The 8,636-nt window shown below is 33.8% G+C and overlaps 1 protein-coding gene across 1 annotated transcript in view; it reads right to left on the bottom strand.

The window, feature by feature from the left end:
- LOC123557652 (glycine receptor subunit alpha-2-like) overlaps window positions 1-6,917 on the bottom strand; it is a 30,442-nt gene extending 23,525 nt beyond the window's left edge. The window contains exon 1 of the mRNA XM_045349262.2: window positions 6,784-6,917. The gene's annotated coding sequence lies outside the window, so the exon portion shown is untranslated. The remainder of the gene's footprint in view (window positions 1-6,783) is intronic.
- Between the last annotated feature and the right edge of the window lie 1,719 nt (window positions 6,918-8,636).

The following is an 8,636-nucleotide window of genomic DNA, read 5'->3' on the forward strand; positions in this document are numbered from 1 at the left end:
GTTAATCACAGTTGCAATAGCCTCCCTTTATTGTAAAATTATTTAAAAGTGGACTATTTCTTTTGATTTCAATACAGTTTCTACTTTAATATTTGCATATTTCAAATAACTTAAACAAAAAGGCAAGTTTTAAAACAGCGTGTTGAATTTTGGCAATATATACATAACTGGTCGATGCAAATCGTTGAAAAATTTAATACTATAGTACTTATATTCATATCATTCCTTAGGCAAAATATATTTATTAAAATTCATACTTATGCCAAGATGCCGTTATCTTGTCAGCTGATATAGCAGAAACTGCTGATTTTAAGGTTTTAGGTGGCTCGGTTTTCGGCATGCATTGCTAGATGTGTATTGTGTGCTCAATGCTGCAAGATACATTTCATGTTGACCTTCAGCAAAAACAATTATGGTACGCAGTATAATTATAAATTCGTAAACGTTACAATGTCAAGCAACTAGAACTTACTTTGTGTTTATACTTGCTCATCTATTTCAGAACAGATGCGTTAGGTTAGTAGGATCACTTTGACAAGTTACTAAAATTATTAAAAACTCGTATTTCCTATATAACATATACATTTAAAGTCACGCTTAAAAAAATTTAGAGTCTGAAAATAACTCTTCTAGTTTATAGTTCATACATGTACAGATACGGGTAAGTGAAGGATTTCTTTTTTATTTCAATACCCACATGTACGGACTCTGGTATGTGCATATTTCTTTTTTATTTCAATAAGCACATATGCGGGTTCTGGAAAGTGAAGCATCTTTTTCTTATTTCAATACCCACATGTACGGACTCTGGTATGTGCAGCATATTATTGTTCTTATTTTAATAGGCACGTGTACGGGTACTGATAAATGAAGGATCTTGTTTGTTAATTGAATAAGCACACATGACATTTTTAACCTTTAGCATGCTAGATAAATTGTCGTCTGCTGGAAATGTCGTCTGCTAAAATTGTAAAGTTCATTCAATTTGCTCCAATATTGATGTGCGTGAAATTAGCCAGAGCATCCAGAGTAGCCAGAGTAGCCAGAGTTCAGCCAGAGTTCGGCCAGAGTTCAGCCAGAGTTCAGCCAGAGTTTAGCCAGAGTAGCCAGAGTTCAGCCAGAGTAGCCAGAGAAGTCAAAACTCTGGTTACTCTGGCTAGCAAGAGTAACCAGAGTAGCCAGAGTTTAGCCAGAGAAGTCATAACTCTTGTTACTCTGGCTGGCCAGGGTAGCCAGAGTTCAGCCAGAGTTCAGCCATAACTCTAGTTACTCTGGCTGGCCAGAGTAGCCAGAGTTCAGCCAGAGTAGCCAGAACTCTAGTTACTCTGGCTGGCCAGAGTAGCCAGAGTTCAGCAAGAAAAGCCAGAGTTTGTAGGATGTTAAAATGTTATGGCTACTCTGGTCAGCCATAGTATCCAGAACAGCCCGAGTCGCCTGGATTTTTATTTGCTTTGGTTAGTCTGGCCAGAGTATCCAGAATAGCCCGAGTCGCCTGGCTGAACTCTGGCTACTCTGTTAGAAACAGCCAGAGTGACCAGAGCAAATGATATCCTGGTGACTCGGGCTACTGTTGCTACTTTGGCTGAACAGAGTAACCAGAACATGTTAAAAATCTAGAAACTCTGCCTACTCTCGTTGAATTATGGCTACTCTGGCCAGCCAGAGTAACCAGAGTTCTAGATACTGGATGGACTTTGGCTACTCTTGCTTAACTCTGGCTACTCTGGCCAGCTAGAGTAACTAACCAGAGTTCTGGCTACTCCTAGCCAGAGTAACCAGAATTATGGCTACTCTGACTGAACTCTGACTACTCTGGCCAGCCAGAGTAACCTGAGTTATGACTTCTCTGGCTGAACTTTGGCTACTCTGGCCAGCCAGAGTAACCAGAGTTATGACTTCTCTGGCTGAACTCTGGCTACTCTGGCCAGCCAGAGTAACCAGAGTTATGACTTCTCTGGCTGAACTCTGGCTACTCTGGCTAGCCAGAGTAACAAGAGTTTTGACTTCTCTGACTACTCTGGCTAAACTCTGGCTGAACTCTGGCTGAACTCTGGCTACTCTGGCTGAACTCTGGCCGAGCTCTGGCTGAACTCTGGCTACTCTGGCTGCTCTGGCTAATTTCACGCACATCCAATATTGGAAGAAATATTGTCAGAGTAGCAAACAGCTTGGAACCTGATCAGACGCCGATACATTTGTAATGATACTGGTAAGTGAAGATTTTATCCGATTCTGATTTGTCAATATAAGAAATATTGCGATTTTAACTTAACTTTAACTAAAATGTTGCAAATTTACATGTAACAAACAACGATTAAATTTTCAGACACTGGTTTCTACGTTAAAAGGTGCATATCTGAAATCTATATTTAGACTATGAATTGAATCTGGAGAATACAAAGTTGTTATATTTAACTGCATTGGAAAACAAAGAGAAATTATATGATATGCCGCTTTTAAACAACAGGTTTAATGTTTCGTCAGGAAAAGTTAACCTGTGATTAAAGAATATTACGTTTGTGCTTTTTTATTATTGAATTGATTAATTTCTTTTAATAAAATCCTTGCATTTAAAGGTACGTGCCAAAGTTGCCTATATGTTTATAGGGAAAACTTTTCCTACGGACAGAATTTCTTTAAACTTTGTGTACTGACAAAGAATCAAGTTTAAAACAGAAATATGTATTAAAAAGTATAGGTACCTAGGCTTGATCTTGAATTATCTGCCCTTGAAAATCAGAAAATACTAAATAATCCAATTTTCAAGGCCAGATAATTCAAAATCAAGGCGAAAAAACTGTGCATTTTAATTTTAAATTCTGTTTCAGACTTCATTTTCAGTCAGTATACAAAATTTAAAGAAATTCGGTCCATGGAAATCATCATTTTGTCATGTTCATAGTTATGGACATTTGCAACAGTCTCTAAATTGACATGGGGACAATTTTTCTTACAGAAAGAATTTCTTCCTAAAAGACCCTTTTTACTGATAGAGAATCAAATAAAAAACAGAAATATGAAATAAAACAAACCATAGGAACCCAGCCTTTGTCATGAATTATCTGCCCTTGAAAGTCGGAAAATACAAAAAAAAATCTACTTTCAAGGGCAAACAATTCAAGTTTAAGCCTGGATACCTATAATTTTTATACATATTTCCGTTTTAAACTTTATTTTCAGTCAGTACACAAAGTTTAAAGAAATTAGGCCTGTAGATATGTTTTGCCCTATATACATATAGGCAACTGTGGCATTTACGCTTCATTAGAATTAAACTCGTTTCATAAATTCTCGTGTTATATATCTCTTTAGAAGAAATCACTTACCAGCAACAATACGAGTGAGCTTGTCTATCCACGGTTTACATATTACAGAAAAAGTTATAGCATTTCATTTTGCTGTTTGTTGTAAGAGAAGTTATTGATCTATAGGCTATTATATTTCAACAACGATTTCTTTTTCATTCAAATTGTTTTAGAATTCAACTTTAATGTGCAAGTGATTTCTTATATTTGTTAAAGGAAATTAAATATTTGATTTAAAAATCACAAACTGTAAATATACTTGATAATAAATGAATTTTACTTTGATTGCCGATAATTTTCTTTTACATTCAGTATCGCGACCATACTGCAGTCAATTTATACATTATTTTTTTACAACAGACTTGCGTTGAATACTTTTCAACGTCCTTCATGCTACATAAAATGTTATTATAATTTCAATGTATGAAAAGACTTTCCAAATTTCAAAATTAACAAGAGGGCCATGATGGCCCTATATCGCTCACCTGAGTTTAATTGCTTTCTTGAAATAAATTCTTTGCTAAAGCTAAACAAATAACCCCATGAGGTGGGGTCAATTTGACCCCGGAGGTCATGATTTGAACAAATTTTGTAGAAGTCTACTAGGCAATGCTACATGTCAAATATCTAAGATCTAAGCCTTCTGGTTTATTTTTAGAAAATTTTTGAAGATTGTCCTATGTAAAATCAAGTGACCCCTGGGGTGGGGTCAATTTTAACCCCGGGGGTCATGATTTGAATAAATTTTGTAGAGGTCCACTAGGCAATGCTACATATGAAATATCTAAGCTCTAGGCCTTCTGGTTTATTTTGAAGATTTTTCTATGTACAATCAAGTAATCCCAGGGGGCGGGGTCAATTTGACCCCGGGGGTTATGATTTGAACAAATTTTGTAGAAAGTCTACTAGGCAATGTTACATATCAAATATCTAAGATCTAGGCCTTCTGGTTTATTTTTAGAAAATTTTTGAAGATTTTCCTATGTAAAATCAAGTGACCCCTGGGGTGGGATCAATTTTGACCCCAGGGGTCATGATTTGGACAAATTTTGTAGAGGTCTACTAGGCAATGCTACATGTCAAATATCTAAGCTCTAGGCCTTCTGGTTTATTTTTAGAAATTTTTTGAAGATTTTCCTATGTAAAATCAAGTGACCCCTGGGGCAAGGTCAATTTTGACCCCGGGGTCATGATTTGAACAATTTTAGTAGAGGTCCACTAGGCAATGCTACATGTCAAATATCTAAGCTCTAGGGCTTCTGGTTTTTGAGAAGAAGATTTTTTAAGATTTTCCTATGTAAAATCAAGTGACCCCTGGGGCGGGGTCAATTTTGACCCTGGGGTCATGATTTGAACAAACTTGGTAGAGGTCCACTAGGCAATACTTCACACCAAATATCTAAGCTCTAGGGCTTCTGGTTTTTGAGAAGCAGATTTTTAAAGTTTTTCCTTTTGGTTGCCATGGCAACCAGAATTCTGTATGGAATTCAATTCTTTGAACAATTTTTAAAGAAGACCATCCAAGGAACAACCCTGTGAAGTTTCATCAAAATTGGCCTGTTGGTTTAGGAGGAGATGTTGTTTAAAGGAAAGTGTGGACGGACGGACGCCGGACGGTGAGCGATCACAATACCTCACCCTGAGCACTTTGTGCTCAGGTGAGCTAAAAATCATCGTGAGATATTGATCCTAATAGTGATAATATCTTTACAAATTATATGCCTTTAAAGTAGATAGAGTGTTCTTTTACAGACAAAAGACGGATAAAAGATCCTCTTCTTTCTCTGAGCTTAACGTCGTAAGATACAAAGTCATAAAGTGGAAACGTGCTAGAAATTAATATTTGGTTTTAGAAGCCATTCCTTATGATATACTCTAGGCATTTTAAAAGAAAATAAGCAGATGAATGCAACAAAAAACAAAAAAAAAAAAAAGCAAGAAAAAAAAGTCTTTATATAACTAGTATTTTGTTACTTGCTCAAATGAAATAAGAAAAACAATGTTTGCTTAACAAAATATAAGACAATCATGCATTATACATAAAATAAGATCATACACTGTCAGGATATTAAAAACGACTATCTAAAAAGGACAAATAGGAGCGGTGAGTATAGTGATTGGTGGAAGGCTGGAGACTTAATTCTGAAATACATAGTAGTACATGAGTTTACTGATATTATCTACCATTCACTTAATAGACATGTATTTTTGTTGTTTGGGTTAGGTCCCGTAAAACTAATACTGGAGTTATCCATACAACAAAGTAGAGGAAATTTGCAAAAATTTAAAGGGACATATCTGTTTGACCGGACATGATTCATATACTGATGCATTCTGTACGTATGTGCCAGATCCCTTTAAAACATGCACATTTGTACATTTACGTTGAAAGCAATTATCCGGAAAAAACTTTCAGTACATTTTTTTGTAAAACTTCAAAAGGATACCACATTTAAACAACAAACGGTACATGTATGTCGTGGCTATATGCTCAAATTCACTTCCCAGTTAAACATTTCTGTACGTTTCTGCAGGATTCCTTGCGAACTGTAGTAGAAGTTATCCGGACAATATCTATATCAGTATTGCGTAATAGGCAGCATTCTGTAAACTCTCAATGAATCATAACTTGTACATTTAAAATTAGGGCAATCTGCACAAGTTTACTTTATACGGATACTGGCGAATCCCATGAAACTGTAGGAGTTATCTGGACAATGTGTTCGTGACGAACAGACGAAGAGACACAGGGAAGGAAAGGACCGCAGCTATATGCCCAATGAAATTTTTCAGGGATCATAATAACCGGATAATATTGTTATATGGCTAAAATTAGAATACTGGTAATGCGGCTATGATGCAATTGTGTATTGTCCAACTAAATCATTCTTGAATCGACCTAATAGCCTTATACTTTTTTTAGCTGTAATAAGATATCTATATACAGAACATATCCATTCACAGTGTGAAAATCTGCGTGATATAGTAACACATTGAATCTAAAAGTACTAAAATACCTAAACATGACTAATGCAAATAATACAAAAACGCTAATGCACTTGAGTAAAGTATTGCGTAAGAAATCAAATATCCCATTTAATCAGGATACAAAATCTAACAACTTTAATATATAAAACGGCAGTCACAATCAAATGTTATAATATATATAAATAGCAATATTTACTTCAAATAATACGTACAATGACCGCTGTTTTACAATGTCCATGTCAGCAATTTGCGAAGAAACATTCAACGAAAAGAGAAAGCTACGATTTATTTACTCGAATAATATTTATCATTCGATGATTTACAAACTAAACATTAAGTGACTTTTTAACCTTTAATCTGTAGTAGTTTCAAAATTTGAATTTTGGTTAAGATTGTTGAAATATGCCGTTGTTTATGAAACGAATACGTAAAACTAACATTATACTGAAATTAATTCTAGCTGTAAAACTTATTTACAATTTATACATACCAATGCTCTCATGTATCCAAGGTTTTATCAACATAGATTTTAAAATTGTGAAAACGGTATAAACGCTAAAACCATTTTGCAGTTTAATTGAGAAATTATTGATCAGCAAGCTATTTTATTATTACCATCTAAACGCGACCGTTTTACGAAATCAAGGCCACAAACATTACCTCTGTATAAGTATTAAAACGACCGTTCAAATTTCTTTTCAGTTGAAATAGTTTTCGAAAGGCTAAGGACCGAAGATATTTAACCAGTCGTTCGCAATATTACGAGTACTGAACACTGCATTATGTAGAGAAAGCGTGCATTTATGCAAAGAATGTAAGTAAGCGCAGAATCGTCAACTACTCATTTATTGTTTCACTGTTTTGTGAATCGAGACAATAAGAAATACTGGTTTAATATATTAACTATACACACAAAATAAGTATGCATTTTTACATTATGATGTGATATTATAACGAAACGAAGAAAAACTGCTCTTCCAAAATGTAATGATTGAATATACACCCTTTATTGTTTGTGTTTGGCCAGTATATCTTACCGATTTTGTCGTCAAAATAAAAACATAATCTAAGAAAATGAACTCTATTACAATCACAGTTTTATAAAAGTATCTAATAAAAATTATATTGCAAACATATTTAAGCTATATGTAACCCAATTAATAAGTTTAAAGGGCCATAATGAGTTTGGTTACTGATATAAACATAAATGTATAAACTCAATTTTCAAATTTTTCGTTATTGATATATATTTGTCACAGGTTTGAATATTTGATTAACCTTGTTGAATGTTATACAAAAATGTATGACCCCGACAGCATGCGTTTTAACGTTTATAATTCTTTTTTTTTTAAAAACTTCACTGTAGAAAATGTTACGAATTCGCAGTAGCATTTCTTGATTTGATCTTTACATTTTTTTCCTTTCTAACCAGTTAAATCTCTATCCAACATTTTTCAGGAGTTATGCATGTTTTTCCATGCCTAGCGGAAACACTTCATGAAAGTACCTAGTCACATATGCCAACAACTGAGTTATATGCAAGTATCTACAATAAGTAATGTCTTCCTGAATATCATATATTTAGTTCAAATGGCTACTTTAATTATCGTATATTTGTTGGAAGTGTCTTAACATCTTTCATTAAAATATTTTATCTTTAGATACATTGCATGAAATCCTCAGCAAATGTATTTAACTTTACTAAATATGTGAATTAAATTTGCTTATAGTGTTACATTCAAAATTGAGTGTATAAAAACAGTCATTTTTTAGAGGTAGTGAATATATGAAGTATATGAAGTAATTGTTACCATGTTTAGACCAAATTTACCTTTAAGAATTAAGCATGTGTGAAGGAAACTGGAGTATTGCGTATTTACATTTCAATTTAGAATGGAAAGAAAGTACAAGGATCATGAACTATAATGAAAAGTCGGTGATTTGGTTTTATTGACAAAACAAATATGTCAATATTGTAATAATGAAAAGGGCGGTATCAATAAAAATGATCTTACCTTTGTATTTACATGCTACCCATACTTTAAAAATTGGTGAATGATTTTATCGTTTTATAGTTTAAATATAATTATAAGTTGCATAGTTGTAAAAGCTTTTACGGAAGAACAGATTAAGTGCAAGTTTGTGTTATTTATTAAATAAGTTTGGACATGGAAATTCAAAACTTAAGTAAATAACTTAGGTAACTCGAAATTTGGAATTTGTGGTTATGTATGTCAAACTTTTCATTTACTTAGTCTTTTCCTCATAATTTCGAATTATTTACTAGAAGTTACTAACTACCATAGCACACAAGTAACTCGCAATTTCATAGCATACATAGAA

This window comes from Mercenaria mercenaria, chromosome 5 (assembly GCF_021730395.1).
Source record: "Mercenaria mercenaria strain notata chromosome 5, MADL_Memer_1, whole genome shotgun sequence".
Lineage (NCBI taxonomy): Eukaryota > Metazoa > Mollusca > Bivalvia > Venerida > Veneridae > Mercenaria > Mercenaria mercenaria.